This window comes from Pinus tabuliformis, chromosome 7 (genome assembly GCF_031772625.1).
Source record: "Pinus tabuliformis cultivar Carrire ecotype Pingquan chromosome 7, CPIR1, whole genome shotgun sequence".
NCBI lineage: Eukaryota > Viridiplantae > Streptophyta > Pinopsida > Pinales > Pinaceae > Pinus > Pinus tabuliformis.
In genome coordinates this window covers 965919943-965941802 of record NC_142293.1, presented here as the reverse complement: position 1 = coordinate 965941802, position 21860 = coordinate 965919943, and the positions used below count along the sequence as shown (strand labels likewise).

General features: G+C 36.3%; 1 pseudogene; it reads right to left on the bottom strand.

The window, feature by feature from the left end:
* Window positions 1–6989: 6989 nt before the first annotated feature.
* Window positions 6990–9551, bottom strand: LOC149250824 (exocyst complex component SEC15A pseudogene; annotated as a pseudogene).
* Window positions 9552–21860: the final 12309 nt, after the last annotated feature.

Below are 21860 nucleotides of genomic sequence, written 5' to 3'. Positions count from 1 at the left end.
GGTCTTCAAGTCTTGCAATCCCAAGAGGGTATTTTCCTTTCCCAGTCCAAGTATGCTTGTGATATTCTTCGTCATTTTCACATGGAAGACTGTAAGCCAGCCCCTTCTCCCTTTCAGTCTGGAGTCAAACTTTCAGTCTCTTGTACTTCTCCTGAAGTTGATGCTACCTTATACCGTCAACTTGTCGGAAAACTCTTGTATTTAACCCATACTCGTCCTGATCTTTCCTTTGCTGTTGGCCTTGTTGCTCGTTTTATGCAAAACCCCCGTGAAAGTCATTGGAAAGCAGCTAAAAGAATACTTCGTTATGTTCGAGGTACAGTACAGTTTGGGATTCATTACAGTGCCAAAGCAGCTCCTCTGTTAGTTGGTTTCACTGATTCTGATTGGGCTGGTGACCCTGATGATCGGAAGTCTACTGCCGGTTATGTCTTCACTCTTGGTTCAGGACCTATTACATGGGCTTGTAAGAAACAGGCTGCCATTTCTCTTTCGTCAGCAGAAGCAGAGTATCGTGGTGCCGTGGAAGCTAGTAAGGAAGCCTTGTGGCTTCGTCAGATCCTATCAGAGTTTGGCTTTGAGCAGCAGCATCCAACCACACTTTGGTGTGATAATCAAAGTGCCATTCAGCTATGCAAAGATCCAGTCCAGCATCAGCGCAGCAAACACATTGAACTACACATGCACTTCATCAGAAAGCTCATTCATGACCATGTTCTTGAAGTGCAATATTGTCCAACAGATGATCAGGTTGCAGACATCTTCACAAAGGCTCTCACAGAGGCGAAGTTCACTAAACTTCGATATATGCTTGGAGTTCAGGAAGTTGTCACTAAGGGGGGATAGGCTCTAGTGCCTCCTTCCTTCTCCTATTGTGTCATATTTGTAAATCCTTCAATCCTATCCCAAGTTGTTCTTAAGGGGGGATGTTAGGATATTCCGACACATAGGATATAGTTAAGTTCAACTTGGTCTAGTATAGAGTTAGGTTAGAATTAGGTAAAGTGTGTTTCTTTACCGTTGTACATTTTGTAACTTACAATCCGACGGTCACGATATGTAGTGATCCGACGGTTCACTCTCACCTCGGTATTACCGACACTTGATCCGTGGCTTGACACCCGATTGGTCCATGAGTTCTATTTAAAGCGCATGGAGGGTCATTGTTCGGGTAATCCGTGCATGAGAGAAGCTTATGTAAATTTTCATTCTTTGATTAATAAATTGCCTGTAGTACCCACGTTGGGACAGGCCGTGGACTGTTTCCCTCCTTGCACTCTGAGGGTTTTAACCACGTCAAAAATACTGGTGTATTGATTTGAGATCTGGTTGTGAGCGGTGTCCTTTTGGTATTCTTTCTGTGGAACTTACCCTGTAAATTCCTACAAAAAGTGTTGTGAGACAAAGGATTCCCTGGTAGTCGTACGTTGATTAAGGACTCGGGGGTGGCCAAATGTAGAAAGATTATATGCAGCTTAGCCTACGGTTGGGTGGAGAGTCGTCCCCAAAACTTTGTTGCGGCTAGCTAGATTCAAATAACATTCAACTCCAAAATTACAAGTAAGGAATATCATCGTTATAGTTAAGTTTCTTTACTCTTGATGGATAACTCTTGAGGGGCTATGGGACCATCTTGAGGAGGCCAAGTGCCTAATATTGTAGGCTGGGTGCCTGGTATTGGATTGGCATGTCAAAGTCTGGTGGGGTTGTAAGGACTTAGAAGTGTGGAGCTGTGCACATTAGTAGGTGTGGAGGGAGTGGACCAACCTTGCGAGATGCCCGGAATCATTGAGTACTATACCGAATGCATGCCTTGGGGCAGATGAGGTTTGACCTTGGCACGAGCCTTGGGGCCATCCTTGAGCTAGGATACAAACTGATGAGGCTTATGCCTAGTTCCAAAAGTGGGAAAAGGACAGAGATTCCTTGAGATTTCTTGGGTGTTGTGAAAACTTTCGATGCCTGCTGATTATGCTAGTTCAGCAAAGGGTGTAGGGCAAACATGAGGTAATAAATAAAATGTTAAATGATTCAATTGAACTTCAACATGAAGTTCCTTAAATACAGGGAGTATGTAATGTCCCCTAATAATAATAATAATAAATAATATAATATTGAAATATAAGCAAATAAATAATAAACAATAAAGAAAAGATAATAATAGTAAATAGATAATAAATAATAAAGAAATATAATAGTAACAAATAAATAAAATAGTAAATAACAATACTAGAGTTCTAAATAAGTATATATAAAAGTAAAACTATAAAATAGTAACAAAAAGTAAAATAAAATAAGAAAGAGTTAACTAAGAGAACTATAAAAATAGTAAAAATAAGTAAAGTTATCAAAAAGTAAAAAGGAATAAAATAAGAAATAAATAAATTACGAGAAAATTTAACTTAAGTAAAACTTAAAATAAAAAAATAAACGTTGCATGTTGACACATGGAATGTGTGCATGTGGTTCCCTTTCCAATGTTTGGTCTATTTAATAGATGTTGAGGAAGGTGAAAGATCATTTCATCATCCATTCTCTTGGGAGAAAAGTGTTGTGAGACAAAGGATTCCCTGATAGTAGTACATTGATTGAGGGCTCGGGGGTGGCTAGTTGTAGAAAGATTATATGCAGCTGCACCTACGGTTGGGCGGAGAGTTGTCCCCAAAACTTTGTTGCAGTTAGTGAGATTCAAATAGAGTTCAACTCAAAAATTACAAGTAAGGGATATCATCGCTACAGGTAAGTTGTGTTGTCTGCGGTTCCCCATACCTACTCAATACCATCTATTGGTTGACTGGCAGCCATTCGAAAACCCTGAAGTCCCCTTCGTATGCATTTTTGACTCTACCGCCATATTGTTGATCTAAATTATATGGTAATATAACATAATTATTTAATTATGTTATATTACAATATAATTAAGATCAACGATATGGCAATCAAGTCAAAAATGCATACGGAGGGGACTTCAGCATTTTCGAATGGCTACCAATCAACCAATAGATGGTATTAAGTAGGTATGGGGAACCGTGGACAAAAAATTGGAAACCAATAAAATACCACTCAGGTTAAAGTCAAAGTCACCCATGAAAAGCCAATAACACATCACTACATAAATAATATAATATATGATGTATAATGGTGTTAGGGTTGTAAGCTCCAAGGGATCATATTTATTTAATAATCTATATAATAATATTTAACTTAAAATAATTTAATTTTAAAAACATAATAATTTTGAATGTATTTATTGTAAAAGGAAAAAATAATGTGAATTATTTTTATTTTTTTATTTCAAAAACATATACCTAAAGGTCACACAGAGTTGAAACCCCACTCTGATACCATATGTAACAACCTCGAAATTAAATTATGCAACCAATTAGATCAATTATGTGATTTACAATCAACACACTTCTATTCAACTAATTAGCATAGAATTTTTTAGAAATAGAAATAAAGACAACTTACCTGTAGTGATGATATTCCTTACTTGTAATTTTTGGAGTTGAACACTATTTGAATCTCGCTAACCAAAATAAAGTTTTGGGGATGACTCTCCACCCAACCGTAGGCTAAGTTGCATATAATCTTTCTACAACTAGTCACCCCCTCGCCCTCAATCAATGTACTGCTACCAAGGAATCATTTGTCTCACAATACTTGTCTCCCAAGAGAATGGATGATGGAATGATCTCTCATCTTCCTCAGTGTCTATTAAATATATCAAACATTGGAAAGGGGACCGCATGCACACATTCCATGTGTCAACATGCAACTTTTTTATTTTTTATTTATTTTAAGTTTTACTTAAGTTAAATTTTCTCTTAATTTATTTCTTTCTTATTTTATTCCTTTTTACTTTTTGATAACTTTACTTATGTTTTACTATTTTTATAGTTCTCTTAGTTAACTCTTTCTTATTTTATTTTACTTTCTGTTAACCTTACTTTTTGTTACTATTTTATAGTTTTACTTTTATATATACTTATTTAGAACTCTAGTATTGTTATTTACTATTTTATTTATTTTTTAATATTTCTTTATTATTTATTAGCTAATTACTATTATTATCTTTTCTTTATTGTTTATTATTTATTTACTTATATTTTAATATTATATTATTTATTATTATTATTATCATGGGACATTACAATCATCTACAAATGCAATGCCCAAGCTCTCGATCCTTGTGAAAGCATTTGTGTGCCATAAGCCCTTCAATGCCCTCAATGGAACATCAATCACTAGATGAAGTTTCAATGTATTGTTCCCATGTTGGGAGGGCATGGTTTTGTGCCCATCGTTGCTAGTCCAATTCATTGAGAGACCTCTAGTGAAATCCATTAACAAACCTTGCACCCTCTCTCCTCACCCACAAACTCTAGAAAAGAAATTTAGTCCAAACATGATTCCATGTTAAGTCACCTTCATCAACTAGCTCTGATGGGATAATCACAAAGAAAAGGTTGTGTTGAACAAATAGGTAAGTGTATAGTAAAAACTTAAAGTATTAAATACATATTTATACATATATTCATCTCTAGCCAAGCTATCTCAATTTTGTAGTAGTTATTGCCCTGCAAAAAGGTTACAATTTTCACATTTTAGGCTTTTGGGTATCGATGCCTTATAGTGATCATCCTTTATGTTTCAATTTTGAGTGTGTCATCACCCTGCAATGAATAGTATAAAACATATTGAAATATCATGGGGCAAGAGAGGAGAATCAATATTTGTTTACAAGATTAATTGTGAAGCTGATAAAGTTGATCAATGCACATAACTATTCAAACTCAATCAAAGAGGGTCAATTGAGTGAAACACTGGAGTTAATGAAGATGGAAAACGATCTCTATAAAATAGTGAACCATGGAAAAAGAAACTTACTTGAGATTTATGAAACTGGACTATGGATTCATGGAATTGAAATTTGAAATTAACGAAGGAGCTAGATATGCCTTGTTGTAGCAGGAAGTTGGAACCACAAAATCAGGGGATTCTACTGAATCTTTTAACTGTAGTAAGCATGTGATTTTGGTGTAAAAAATCAACTTTCTATTTTGTTGACACTGATGGATAGCATGAGGTTGTCAAGTAAATATTCACCATCCAAATGGGAAGATTGATGTAATGGAAAATGCCATGAAAATAGAGAAGCATACTTTGAACAAATTATTATAGTATCTTTTCCAATGTGAATTTTCCAATGGGACTTCCAGGAAATCCAGGCCTAGTGGAGGAGGAGGTGTTCTATTCTTATCAGAACCCCACAAACCCCTCTTTGAGTGTGGCGTGGGAAGTAGGGAAAATTTTAAGCATGGAAATTTATCTTAAAGTTTAGAAACCTTGGCGAATTCGACTAGTCCATAATATGAAATCTATAAAATGATTGGAGATATTTTGTAAAAATATTCAAATTTATAATATTTTTATATAGTCTATATATAATTGTTTTGGCGATTTTTAGGGTAAAATAATTTCATTCTATAAAATTTGGGCAAATCATTTTTACAAAAAAATGGAAATTAGTGAATCTTTTTTTGGAAAAAGTATAGAAAATTAGCCCATGGGCGAATATTAGCCCCTAAAATTTTCCCTGGTGGGAAGGCCTGCTAATAAGTGATAACTTGGGCCATCTCAAAAAATAGGGGAGAAAGGTGGTTACAGTAAGGGAGAGCAGTGAAACAAGGAATAGAAAGAAACAATCATGTACCAGTAGCTTCTCCTTGAAAGAAGATTTTGATGATATTTTCCAAAGGTAGTTTCCTGATCTTGAGCTAGAGGGGTCAGTATTTAGCTTATTAGTATTAAGTGGGGATGGGATATATGCAATAGGGCCATGAAGGCAGAGACAAGAGAGGTGAAATGAGGCATATATGGGAAGCACAAGTTGCTTGGCACTGAGAAAGTAAGGATGGGTAAGAGTGAAAAGGATACAGGTAAATCTGCACAGTTTAAGACTAGGAAAGAAGAGATGTGATATTGGGAGTAGTGTGGACTAGATAGCAAATGGGATTCTGCTACCTTACCCCATAAATTTCAAAATCACAACCTTCATTTTGATAACACTTTCATACATCATTTTATCCTACAAGTGTCCACATTGGACATTGTTTTTATAGACTATTTGATATTTGTAAGTTGGATGGTGATTTACCACAGTCCAGGGGACTGTATATGTAGTCATTATAGCCCTTTGCTAGCAATCATGACCTTATACATATAACAACATCATCATTACAATTTAATTTTCTATCCTTTTTATATTATCTCAAATACCAATTATATTACAAGGTATTAAATACAAACTTAGAATGTTAAGACGCAATAGAATCAGATTCTGAAAGATACCTGACAAATAATAATGATGGTTAGGTAAGGCTAGGAAAAGTAACACTCTTAAAGAGAGAAGCTTTGACAATTTTGTTCAACACTTAACTAATTTGAAAATCTTGTGCTTGGAAGTGATATAGCTTCAATAGCCATGTTCTACCAATAAAAACTCCCCACCTTTTCCCCTCTAAAAAATACAAATACAGATTTCAATCATCCCAAATTCTGTGTCCAGTCAAGCCTTATTCAAGAACCATTGCCTCCTCTTTGGTCAAAGGTTTCTAGAGTATCTTTTGTATTTATGCACCTTCTTTCATTTTAAATCATAAAATGGTTAATTTTTCCAAGTTTACACATATTTTAACAAATTAAAGGCATTCTTGATGCTCAGTTTCATTGCTTGAAGATACTTGTTGACTGCACTTTATAGATTAGCCCTACAGAAATTGATTCAGGACCATATTCAAAGGGCTGTCATAAGCAAGGAGGTTCCTATGCATGTAAGACAAATAAATATAAAATGGGAAGTAAAAACATAAAGGGAATGAGGCAGAACTATATTGCACATTACATAGTAGATCAGAAAGAATATTTTATTAATGATATAATTCACCTGAGTCTCATGGGCTAATATGTTGATTTTACTGAGGCTTTTAACTTTTGTAGCTAGACAAATACTCCATACAACAAATTGTATTTTTCCTAAACGCTCTGAGAAACAGAAAGCATATTGCTATAAACCTGTAACATGTAAAAAAAATTTAATCTAATGATGGAAGAGCATGAATAGAAATTAAACATCCAGTGTTTCCAGCAGTGACTTAAAACATACCATTGAATTTGTTGATTCAAATATTTCAATCTCCTTACTAATGTATCGATGGACCTTTTTCTGGGATTTTTCTTTAAACTCCTACCCCCCAAGCTTCCAAATAACCTTTCAAGCGCATCTCTGAATTTTCCAGAAATCATTGCAACCTTTCTATAATCCAAAGCACTATAGTGTTTCTCCCTTATAATAGGGTTCATGAATTTCTCTGGCTGGTTGCTCAATAAAAGATTAACTAGCTGCCGCACTTCTGCCAAGCAGTCCTTCAAACTTGTAGCACCCTGAAGCTCACTCAAGCCAGTGTTGTGGAATCTCTCCTCGACAAAGGACTCTAGCACTCTTAAATCATTATCAATACCCATTATATCATTCATATTGAATCTTTTGACATTGTCCCTCATAAGTGTCACCATGAGGTAGTCTGATATGTGCTTCAACACCCCCCTTCCTACCTTCTCCAAAGAATCCAATGGTAATATTTTTTGTGTTGTAGAAACCAACGTCTCCAAGTAAATTACCACCTCATTTAGATATTCATTGCCATTTTTTGGAACTTCATCTGGGTTCCAATTGATGTTGTCAGTTACCAACATAAACTCATCCACCTTAGACTTGACTAGCCTCATCATCACTTCATGTGCAACATCTTGAGAGTTATTCAAGACAATTCGAGTTGACAATGCAACATGCAGCCTTTCTGCCACGCACATAGGAATGCCACAAAATTGGGTAGCATGTTGCATAAAAAGGTTACAAGCTCGCTCCAAAACTATCATATTGGCAGTAATATGTATGGTGGGAGATACCCCCAGCGTGGAAATGTTGATCAATTTGAGTAAAGCCTCATTCATAACATTGATCAAAATCTTATCTAGATACTTCTTCCCAACATAATAGAAGTCCATGTGACCTCCATAGGGTAGATAGCTCACAAAATCCTCTATGACAGACCTCACAATGTAACAACAATCAGGCACCGTAGTAGAAAATAATGTAATGTAAGGGAAAGAAGACATGATATCTAATGTCTATAAATGGAATGCCAACAGATTCATGTTGTACTCATACTATTTTTTCATCACCATTCGTATTTTTTATTAGAAAGGACATCATTGATATGTTTTCTGCATTCATTGAGAAGAATTTCATGATATTTGTCTCTGTTCTTGTCCAAAATATCAAGAAAAGGACCCACCTGGTGGCCATATCTTCTCAAAGTCACACCAAGTAGACTCACATAATCCTCGATAAGAAGAAGATGGATTGCAACCTACATACATAAAAACTAGTACTCTAAAATACATCTCACCTTTGCTACAAATCTATTCGACATCATTTCCACCTGGGGAGTGGAGACTAATCCTCTAGACATCCTCAAGACACGATATTCGACTATGAAAAATGCAACAATCTGAAAAAGAAAAACTGATGTGATTCTAGAAAAGGCTACACTGATGAGACTTGCAAATCTGAATTAAGCTGCAGCTGATAATTTGTATAGTAGTAATCCCGGAACTGTTCTTCGAGCCCAAGAAAAGTTTGGATATGGTGTGCCCTATAAACTGGAGCGATGTCTAATTTCAAAACAAAATCAACATCTTCTCTATCCTCAGTGTTTAAATCATATACACATTCCCTTACACCTGACCTATTTTGTTCCTCTGTCTACTTTTTGCTAGCCTCATAGCTCCTCTTCTCTCTGTCGAGCTGAAGAATCTTGCCCGATTTCCAACTGACCAATTTCTTTAGCAGTACTCCTAATCTTCATCAGCTCTTCATTGAATTCCTTTTTCACTCTTTTATCGATGTGGGATTTGATTTCAGGGATCTTCTATTCTAGCATTTGTTGAAGTGCCTTGGTAGGAATTCTAGGCAAATAATTTATTTCTATTGAGTCTAAAATTTTCTATGTGAGGTAGTAACTATCATTTATAACATGTTGGTTGCATTTCATAGACAACTCCATGGCTTGTGCATAGATTTTCGATGAATGGGTCAATTCTGTTAAGTTTTTCTTAATTGCATAAGCTTCTATAAGATCTCCAACTTTAGCTAGGAGAGACTTATTCACATGTTCAAGCTCGTAATTCTCATTAGTCATCCCATTATTTAACTCATCTGCATCTACTAAAACCACACAGGGCTCATCCACTGCATGGATGAATTCCTCATAATGAACTTTATATAAGTCGTCTATTTCAATCTCCTTTTTCTTGACAAAATATTTGAGCTGATGCAATAGAGATTCTACTTTCCCAACCACAAATGCTTGTCTAACGATTGAAGCCAAATCCTATCCATTACTGATTGTAGAGGTTAAGGCGAATTCCTCCCCTCTATTGCCCCCATTCTCTACCATGCCTTTCCTCTTGGTTTTAGTCTGCATTTTATCATATGTGCATAATCTTAATCCTCAAAAGGGTCAAATGGTCATCGATTCTGGTTCAGAAAATTCAATTGTTTCCCCATTAAAATCCCCAAACATCCCTCACCCTCATATCTGACTGGGTTAATTAATCATCGATGTCGATTCAGGAAATTCAATAATTTTCCATTAAAAACCCCAACCATCATTCCCTTTGTAACTGAATGGAAAATCGGTGAAAAAATCACAAAACAAGAATTCTTTCTTCGTTATATATATTTCATTCAAAGTTTCAAACCCTGCATTAATGAGTTTGTAATAGTTGAATGGAAAATAGGTGAAAAAATCACAAAACAAGAATTCTTTCTTCATTATATATATTTCATTCAAAATTTCAAACCCTGCATTAATGAGTTTGTAATGAATGAAACCACAGAGTGAGATGAGAGCAATTAGCTATTACCTGGATCTCCATTTGGCTAGATGGCTTTTTTACTAACCCAACAAGGTAGAATATCCCATACACAGAATTTGAACCTGAAACCTGGCGCATTCACCTATTTCCTTTAAGCAGTGTCAGAGAATCCAGCAGACACTCCATTAAATACCCCTATTCCTCCCCTCTCTCGTTTACCTACCTGGCACCTTCCAACATTTGGTGGTCTGCAAGTTTGGTTAAGAATCCATGATCATTGTGGTTGCTTGGCTGATCAAAAAATGTTGATGCTAAATACTACGGCTTAAAAAAACAGAACACTAATTTTTTTAGGGAGAATCATGATTTCCAATTAACCCACGAAGGAATGGAATGGAAAATCGAGTATTTTTCGTTGTTTTCTCTTTGATATTGAATTGGAATGTCACACTCTAGGTCACAAATTTTCCATTATGTATCTATTTTACAAATTAGTGGATTTAGATGATTATTCAATTATGTGATTTTTGAAAAAATAGCCCCATTTTATTGCATTATTTGGTTATAAATTTGATAAGAAATGGTATATTATATTATTATAGCGTTATTTGATTATAAATTTGATAAGAAATTGTATATTATATTATTATATTATAAATTTTTTTATTTAGATATATCACACAAGGTTATAGGTTCAACTTCAAATTGGCGTAGTATGTATATCTACATAAATGTTAAAGGTTAAACTATCTTTGTTTTAGGAATAAATGGATTTTATATAGCAATTTGGTTTGTGGCTTAATTGTAACCTTACAATTAGATTATTATTAATATTAACTAATTAATTATATAAAGCTTTTATTACTGAATTAAATTTATAAGTTTGAAAGGATTAAGTTAATTTTGTAACTTTATGAGTTAATTTTTTAGTAGATAGATTTTTTAATTGGACCATAAATTTAATAAGAAAATGGTAAAAATTCCAAACATCAACGTAGTTTTAGCATGATTCAAGATATGTGTATAGTTGAATGTCATATCCTCTAGCCACCTCATGCAAAGGCGTGTGATTGTTCTTCTATTGTGATTCAAAATATGTGTATATTTGAATGTAATGTCCTCGAACCACCCTAGGCAAAGGAACGTGATTGTTCTTCTAACTCCAACACTTCAAAATTCTAAATTTCCATTGTACTTGGTTCTTAATTTCGTAATTAAGAAACTTTGATACCAATTAATAATTATGTGTTGCATATAAACAAACATGCAAGTTTTTCATCTTATATAAACATGTGTAGTTAAGGTATAACCAACAAAAACATATTATGCATCACATTTACCATAATAACAACAACAAATACTAAATACAAATTACACATAATAAACCACATTAAGGTATTCATAAACATGATAATACCTATCTTTGTGAAATCATTATCTGGTTGTTAACTAAGGATGTTCCTCCCAATCTTAGACATAGTTATTCTAGAACTCTCAACAACATGCCACCCACTGCAATTTTTCCTGGTAAGTAACACAACCCTTGCCATAATTACTTTTTGTCTTAATCATGGGGCATCTAAGCAGTTTGCCTACCCCTGCTCATGAATATTTATACTCTTAAGATGTGTCTCCTTTGTTTCTCTTAATGCCCAGCCATGACATATGAATCCTCTCACTCTCTCCCTTGACTATCTAAATTGTGCCCCTGCATAAACACTTGAATCCCTACTCGATTCTCAGGACTTAGCCTCCATCCTTTCAAACCCTCGCCCATCATCTCTTTTGCAAGGGTTTCTACCTTGAATCTAACCCACATTTCATCGGCTAAGTGTCATTTTGATTTCCCAATTATGAAGCATGAAATTGTATGAGTTTACTCGGGAAATCATATGAGTTTATTGATGAAATCGTATGAGTTTATTGGTGAAATTGTATAAGTCTATCGTATGTGTTCACTTGGTTGAAATAATATATATTCATTTGGGGGAAATCATATATGTTTATTGGTCGAATTCATATGGTCCATTATTTGAAATCTTAATCGAATCATATAGCTCATTACATAGCACAATCAATCCTTGAATTTGTGATTTATAGAGAATACTCCTTTCCACTAAATCAAAAATCATGATTCCATTGTATACTTAGAGCCTCAGTGGTCTAGAAATGTGATTGGTGACTAGACTGGGCATCTTCCCTCTCTTAATTTGTAAATCACATTTACAAGCCTCAATGATGTGAAGATCAAAATATGTGACTAGACTAGGCATCCTCCCTACCTTAGAGTCGCAAATTGCATTCTCAAGCATCAATGACACTAGGATTTGAGTCTACGACTAGAGTAAAAGGCCTTTATTCCTCAAGTCACAATTCATACTTCTAGTCCTCAGTGACACTAGAATTTGGATTTGCGACTGAGATAGAATTGAAATATGTGACTTGCCTATAAACATTATTTGCAACTAGCCTATCTTGTCCATTGCTGATGAAATATGTAACCTTACCCTGTTGTCTCAAAATTACAACCTAAACCATTGAATTTTTGCTTTCCGAACTTGTAATAAGTAATCTAACATTTTATGTCTACATTGAATATTTTTTAGATGTCAGGTACAATTAATTTGGATTCTTTCATTATATCCTCTTCTTCTATATAAATGGTTCCATCCATCATAAGAGGATCCGACAGAAGTTTTGGTAGAGTGGAAAGCAACATAGAATGAGTTGTGGATGACCCTCCTAAATTGCCACTATATGGTGATACTACTTGTTATATTGACAAGGAAACAAAACTTACTTGGGGTGACATCTACTCAAAGTTCTCTAGGAAGGATATATATTCCATGGGATGAGGAAGATTTTTAGGTTTACATTAATGTGAAGTCTTGGTTGCACACAGTTGCCACACACCCCCTAGTCTTCCCTTGTGTAGAGACTATAGAATGGAATCTTCAACATACATATGAGGAAAAATTTATAATCAAAAGTGATCAAGGAGAATTAATGGCATCATTCATAGTAGCCAATATAGAAAATTATTACAAGCTTCCAAACCTCAAGAGACTTCCAATACCATGTGGTTTGCTAGCTTTGATGGATCAACTAAAGATGTACTGAATTCTTGGTAGTGAGGGCCAAGTAAGTTTAAGCACAAATCAAATGGGATTTATAAGACTAAATCACATAGGAAGACGTTTATCAAATGCTAGCAGTTATGATAGGCAAGCTTTATGGAAAATCAAGCAAAGAGACCTTTAAGGAGAGTTGGGTTCCATTAATTCATGCATGCGCCACTAAAGGAACAATCTTCAATTGGGAAAACATGTTGGCATATTCCAATAGATCTAATGTCCATGCAACAAAGAATCCAATAGAGGGGTAGCAGTTGAAATTCTATATGGAATCTTACCTATTGGATGTTGTGTGTGCAAAATGTGAATTTCAAGGGCTGGGTTTAAAATGGATTTCTAATCAAGAAAAACCTGTGCACATTTTATTTTAATATCTCCCATGTATCATATACTCTTTGGTGTAGAGCCTCCATCCATCTCTGACAAAGTCAAAGCTTCTCTATGTGATATTGCAGACTAGTTTCCCCTTGGGGACTCAACTTTCATTAAAGTGTATGATGCATACAAACCTCCACATGCTCTGCCTACATTTATTATGAACAAAGTTATGTCGTAGGAGGTAGCTTACCAACTCAGTATAGGATTGTATAAGACCTTGGTCAGAGCAAAGAAACCTCTTTGGCATATCTTCCCACTTGATATTGAAACCTACTCCCTTAAGAACTTCAAAAAAGCAAAAGTAGACACTGAAGAATTGCAATGGTTTAGATTTGGCAAAAATGAGTTTCCATAGATATGATCCGAGAGGCATCGCCATGGGATGTAATTTCTTAAAAGTCATATGTAAAATTTGGAAGGAGAAAAGTATGTACCCTTATTTAGGTTAAATATATTTGAACTGTTGGGTGAATGGGGTTGTAAGACTCTATGTTTTCATCTTGAGAAAATGGAGTCCTCTACAAGTCACTCACATAGTTTAGGTTGTCATAGTTTAGTTTAGGTGGTTTTAGCGAGGCATTAAATGATGGAGCGAGCATGCACATTGGGATGCTAGTGTTACATTCTACTTGAGGCAGGAGTGCATGTCTAAGAATACTTTAACAAAGGTTAAAGAGGGGGAGTCATTAGAGAGTTTGGGGGGTTGTAGTCTCACTTAGAGGTGTAGACAAGCAAGTACCACCACCAAGGTGCCTTTGAGAAGCTACACAAAGGCACCTTGGTAGTGGTACTGAGTGAAAATTCCTTGATCAAATTTGATACCCTCTCCTTGGCACTACCACTTTTCAATACGAAGAAGAAATGTGAAATATATGTGCAACCTAGAAAAGGCATTTTCTAGGTTGTTGCAACATATATAGGTGGTTTTGTTGTGTTTTAGGAGAATTTCAGAATAGGACTTGCAGGAGGAAAGCCTATGGCTATGATAAGGCGTGGAAAAAGAAATTTTAGAGAAAGGGTGACTTTGGGTTGGGCACAATATTGTTTTTCTAATGAATTGGTTGGGTCCCCAAGTCGCAAAACAAGTAAGGTTATCTATGTGGGTGTTAGTGTCAGTCTATTCAACCTGTCACCAGTGATCAAATATGCTCTTACATGGTGTTGTTAGGGTGTCAAGTCAATTTTTTGTCATTTTAGTGAGTCTTCAAATAAAAATTTGGTCACTGGCTAGTGTATCTAGGGCTATTTACACTCTCTCAAGAATTTCATATGCTGATCACTTTCATCACTTAGTTGAGTCTACCATCATGAAAGCATCATTAATATTACTTCAGTCACATCATCATGGTCTCCATTCATCTCATTCTCACGATTAGGTTATTAGGGTTAAGGTCATAAAATGAAAGTTTTCATGTATAAATCTACAAATGAGGAGTAGCAATAGGTAAATTTGTTCAATAACACTTGATTTCAAATGTAATTTATGTTTTTAGATGTAATAATGTTCATAAGGTTCTAAAGATACAAGAAGAGGCCCTAAGACTACAAAACTCAAAAAGAAAGTGAATTAGTGAGGTGGGCCATCCTACCTCATTAATCACTTAGACACCAAAAGAAAATTATAAAAGCACATGGAGGAGCTCATTCACACTCATTTGCACTTGTCTACCATTCTAGCATCAAGCTCCCCCCTCTCCTTTGCAAAAAATTGTGATTCCATAGCCCACATTGGCAAAAATTGACTCTCGCCGCCCACAGAGAGCCTTCCTTGAGCACTTGAATAGCACGTTGTGCACAGGAAGCCTTCGCTACGCACGTGGCAGAGTTTTCCAAAATTGTTGTTTGACCACCAAAATTCATTTTTCGAATCTGCTCTTCAGTCATTTCATCCTCCAAGCTCTATAAAAAGTAAGTTTAATCATTTCCATGCCCTTTGCCTCATATGTCAAGAAAATGATCAGATACTTCTTCTTCTAGGGTTTACATGATTTTCATGGTTTTGATCCTCAAATGATGAGTTTCTTACCTAAACCCTAGATTCCTTGTCCCCACATCTTTGTTTGCAGCTAATACACCATTTCCATCCATCAATAAGCCTTATCCCCTCATTTTCTATCATTTTCCTCTAAACCCTAATCTACCCTATCTCTTTCTAGGATAGGCCTGTGTTCTAGCCTTTTCCACCCCCTACCCTCACTCATTTCCCAAAATTCCTTTTTCCCCAACTCACTGAGATCATCCCCTACCCTCCTAAATTTCCTTACAAATTTAGGAAACTCCTAAGTCCATCATACCACCTCATTCACTCACAGCAACAAATTTCACTATTTTTGCTTTCCTTTCACCAGGTTTGAAGTATGGAGCCTAACTCATCACCATCAGAGAAGAGGAAGTACAACAAGGGGGGAAGATACTGAGGTTTGAGCCCTCTAATTACAATGAAATCAACTCCTCCCCATTTGTCATGAAATGCTTTGAAGATGTCAATTGTTTAGGGTTTTGTCAAAGAGTATACAGAGTAGGTTACCATGAGCATCTCACGGGTATATTTGCCCTCACCTTGAAGGAAGACAAGATCACCATTGCAGGGATTTATTTTATGTTTTCAGTGGATGCCATCTCTCAAGCTACATGCATACCAAACCATGGTGAAAATTGGTTCAAAGGCATGAACCTAGACCTAGAAGAGTACAAACCCTACTTGAAATCATAATACAAAGGAGCTCACTCACATGTTTTCCCATTTAGATACTTGTTGGAGAGATATGCACCATTGATGAAGGTTGTCATGAATTTCTTCACATGTGAGGGAAGATTTTCCACGCTATATTAATACCACATAAGACTGCTCATGCACTTTACAGCTACCAAGTCTCTAAATTTGTCCAGCTACTTGTATAGGAGCCTAACCAAAATGTCTGAAAGGGTGCAATTGAAAGGAAAAGTGAATTATCCCAACCTATTTCACCATAGCCTGATAAAGGTTATAGTAATCCATCATTTGACAAAGAATAACATGACATGGGACACCTTCATTGAGGTAGCCTTGAAAACGCATATAACCACTTCACCAAGCCAGCACCAAACCATGTTAGTACATCCCATGGAGGTGGTATCATCAAGAAAACATGATGAGGTTTCCAAGGCACCTAGGTGTGAGGTGACCAATACATATCAAAGAGGAAAAATTCTTGTGTTTTCTCCTCAAATTGAGGAAGGGGCCAAGCCTACTACATCAGTAGAACAAGGATCACCATCACATCATGAGGCTTAATCTTTGCATGATGAGGAGCCCATTGAGCATGACTTTGATCTAGTTGAATTGGAGGCACATGATGAGAATCAAACCCTGCAACAAGCCATCAAAGAGAAGGATTCTTAGATCATGGAGCTCAAGGACAATTTGGAAAGGGTTAAATTCATCATTTCATTCCTTAAGAAAGAAAACCATCAACTTAAGGCAAAACAACTAGTCATGGAGAAAGAGAAATTCAAAGCAAAGAAACAAGAGATGAAAGGCAAGGAAGTGGTGGACCATGAGGAAACTGAGCATCATGAAGGACATGTGGCAAGGAAGATACCAAGGACAATGGGTCTTAGGAAGGCACTTCAAAGGGAAAGAGAACAAAAGCCACCAATGGAAGAATTGACCTTTGAAGATAGGATTTCCGTGGAAATAAATGAGGACAAGGATTTTTAGCTTGAAAAAGTCAATTTCCACCTTGAGAAGCTCCTTGAAAAGGCCAATAGGGATAACAAGTTATGAAATAAAATGGCGATCCATTATTACACAAGGAATCAGGTTGCCAAGGTCAAAATCAAGCAGTTGAAGGAAAAACTCAAGGAAACCCTAATCATCCAAGAGGAGAAGGGTAAATTAGATTTTATTGCTAATGCATCCATGATTACATAACATACCTCATCAGGCATCTCTGGACAAATTTTGGGAGGATTTGGAGAAAATTTTGTGTTTTGGTGGAAACTGGTGTAGACTTGCAAATTTTTGGCAATTTCTTGTCTAGGAGCATAGCGATCTCACTATGTGCTTATTCCTTAGGGATCCAAATGATGGAAAATCATCATTTTTAGAGATTGTATGACCCCATCTCAAAACTCATCTGCCAACTTTCCTAGTCTGGGCCCCAGTTTTTGAGAAATTTGCAAAAAAGAGGCCAAAAATCATGTTTTTGCCCCTCTTTTTCCATTTCACTGCACACCTAAAGACACCTTGGGAGAATGCCCATATCTCAGCCAAAAATGGGTCGTTTTGAGTTCAAAAATACTCTAAAGACATAAAAATTCTCTTAGATTTCTAGAAAAATCTTTAGATATAGATTTTGACTTCAGAAAGGCACTCAAAAATGGCCTCCAACAACTCGCTGCACACCTGGAAATTTCTGATTCACTGTGTAATTTTTTGTAATTTGTAGTTTGACTTTAGTAAAGGTCAAAAGGGTGAATTATATGAATGTGAGGGGTAAAAGTAAATGTAAATAATTGGTGGTTAGTCTTTGTAAGCTTTTTTGATCTAAATTTGACCTCATTTATGAGAGAGGTTGGAGTCAAAGTTAATTGTAGAAGTTGTTTTTAACTTCCCTAGACATTAGGGTTTGGTTAGAAAGCCTCATGGAAAAGTTCCTAGACTCATGGATTCAACCCTTAAGAGTGGGGAGAGGTTGTTTTGGTCTTTATGTATCAGTTTCTCAGTGATAGAATAGGTTGGATTTCAAAGGAGAGAACTATTGTAGCTTGTACTTGGACATTTTCTGGAAATCAAAGGACACAGTTTGCAGTTATTATCTAGGAATTCATGTGCAGTAAGTTTTTGATGTTATTTTTTCTCTATTATAGCTTTATATGAAATATATTCACTTCTCTTTCCATCATCGATTATTCAATGTTTTTCCTTCCATTCTATAAACATAATTCTTTGCATAAAGCTTTGTTTTGATGGAAAAATCATTATGTGTTATTTTCTTTCTTGCTTAATGAATTTCATGTTCCATGGTCATTAAGACATTTTTCTTCTTATAAACACTACAGTACACTGACAAACCCTAAGATCCATCACAAAAGTAATGCTACCTAGGTCCTTTATATATTTTCTGTTGTAACCCTTTGATCCTCTGACCTAGCTCCCTGGTTTTTCTCCCTTATCCAACAACAAAACCCTAAATTTTCCAAAACCCACCTAAGCCTAGCTATCTAGCCTAAAATCCTTTACATTCCAGTCATCTCTTAGCTATGATTTCATAGAGAGATCCCTCTCTAGTTTGGTAGGGATAGCTATGAAACTAAAAGCTTGGTCTATGGTTACCTCTATCGATCTCCTCATCGGCCTGGGACATTGTGGAGGATAACAGAGGGCATGACAACTAGGGAGTGCCAAGGTGTTCTTGTGAATGTAAGGTTCCCAAGTCATGGAAAAATGTAATGCTAGTTGTGAGGTCATGACTTCCAAGGTTTTTTAGGGAATGCTAGGGCATGCTAACATGTGCTAGATAGTACAAGGACATGTCAAACGAGCTAATATGTGCCAAGTGCTAAGGCATGCCAAGATGTACAAGGGTGTGACAATGCATGCCAAGGACTATCAAGGCAACAAAAGGGAGGAACAAGTTAAACTACAAGGAAATGAAAACATAATAGGGTTAATAATTTATCAATTTACCTTTTCCATGAGGGGCATGCTAGGCACACCAACACTAGGTGCCAATACATGCTAAGTGCCAAGTGTCAATGCATTCTAAGTGCCAAATAGTTCTTCTCATCTAGCTTCCAATAATTTATCTCAAATAACTTTAATATTAAACCATGCCAAAGCATCCCAAGTTATCTCAACACATGCCAAACATGCTAAGACTTGCTAAGTGCCAATGTGCGTCAGGGAGTGTGATGCATGTTATGAAGTGGAAGAGCATATCGAAGAATGCTAAGGTGTGCTAGAGAGTGCCAATGTATGGTGAGGAGTGTTAGGGAGTACTAGGAAAACACAAGGGAGCACTAGGTCAAAATGCATGGAAGTGAATGAATATAAGGGTGTGTCGGGGAGTGTCAATGGGTGCTATCTATCATGCCAAGGAGGGAGTGACAAGGTATGCTAAGTATGGGTAAGGCATGCCATAGAATATCAGGGCATGTCAAGAAGTGCTAGAGTGTGCTAGGTATGTCCAAGCTGTGCTAACATGTGCCAAATAATGCCAAGGGATGCCAAGTGCTAAGACATGCTAGGATGTGCAGGGTGCCAGAGTATGCCAATATGCATCAAGGAGTTTCAAGGCAACAAAAGGAATAACCAAGCTAAAATGTAAGGAAATGAACACATAAGAGGGTTAATAAGTCAAGACTTTATCTTTTCCAAACGGGGCATGCTATGCATAATAATAATATGTTCCAATACATGCCAAGTGCCAATGTGTGCCAAGTGTTAATGTTTGTTAATGCAATATTATGCCAAGGTGTTCCAAGGCATGCCAGGGACTATAGGGCATGCCAACACATGATACGGGAGTGTTATGCTATGCTAGGGCATTCCAACATGTGCTTGGTCATCCTACTCATGGCAAGATGTTCTAGGTACAAAGATGTTCCAAGACATGCGAGGTGCCAAGTAATGTTAGTGTACTATTACAAAGTGTGTTAAGGTGTGGCATGAGTGTTGAGGAGTGCTACGTCTCTCTCATTAATAGAATTGACAGAGCTTGATTATGTATTAAATAATATAGTTCCTATACACACTAGTGGAACTTTATTTAAAGGAAATTTGCTAGATAGTAAACCTAATAGAGATTAATCATGTGTTGAATCACAGGAAAACTATATTATTATGACTTGAGGGAAATGATACACACTAATTACTTCTTAACAAATTGACTGACTATAACCACTATGACCTTGGACACATAATGAAAAATACTCCACAACAATGGTCTTAAATCATTATCTTTTGACAAAAAATATAGTAACAGGTACATAACATCATCAAAAAATCATTGGAATGATCAATGATGACGAACGTTTTTTGACCGTCACCAAAAGTAACCAAAAAGAGCATTGGTGAGGGTCAGTAAAAGATCATCACTAGAAGAATCACCAAAGAGATAATTAGTGATGGGCATTTAATGACCCTCACCAAAAGTTTCACAAGGGAGAATTAGTGACGGGCCTTTAATGACCCTCACCAAAAGTGTCATTGAAAATGGCTTTGGTGACAAACCTTAAAGGACCATGACTATATACACTTACAACAACGTTTTTTTAAAGACCATCACCATATGAGAAATTGGTGATGGGCCTTAAAGGTCCATCACAGGCATGAAGCGTCATCAAGAACTCATTGGAATGATCAATGATGACAAAAAAATTTTGACCGTCACCAAAAGTAACCAAAAAGAGCATTGGTAAGGGTCAATAAAAGATCATCACCTAGAAGTGTCACCAAAGAGAGAATTAGTGATGGGCCTTTAATGGCCCTCAACAAAAGTGTCATTGAAAATGGCTTTGGTGACAAACCTTAAAGGACCATCACTGTATACACTTACAACTATGCTTTTTTAGAGACCGTCACCATATGCGACATTGGTGATGAACCTTAAAGGTCCGTCATAAGCATGACCCTCACCAATTACCTTTTTTCTTGTAGTGCATGAAAATAACAATGAGATAACATCCATTAAATCCACACGTTAACAAGTACAAAATAAATAGAACTTTGGATTTATTAAACATAGTCAAAGTCGATCATGTTCGAGACACAAACCAATCGACCATAGACATGGCTGAACCAAATATTTCTTTCAGCCAGTCACCTCAGTGCCATATTCTGAGCATGAATGTAGGATCTCATGGATAAACCAATCCAAAAAGAACCAAGTCAATCATGAGGTTAAACCACATCCACCCTCACCAAACTGTGATCTCACCAAAAGTAGCACCAAGATCACAAAACCAAACCAAGCTAGGAATGCCTCCAAACTCCATCACTATCCTTGAGGAATTTTTTGTCTCCTTGTCTCTCAGGACTTACCACATTCCACACCGAATTAATAGGATATAAATCAAGACACGGGTCTCTCAGGATTTACCGCAATCCACACCGAATTAGGCCCAAAACCGAGACTCCACCTTGAGGCTTTACAATGTATCCCACCAAAACTAATTAAGGGATTCTTAGGCCTTTGGGAATTTTCCTAAGACCACCTGTGCTCCAGATTCTGAAACCATACACCAATTCCAAAGCTCAAAACTGAGAAAATAATCCCATCACACCATAGCTATCTGGAAAAGGAAAGGCAAGGATGAAAACCACTGTCATAACCCGAAAAAACCATGCCATCGACAACAAGAGAACCATATACCAACATCCAAAGTCGTGCATGTCAAAACCAACTAGGAAATCACACA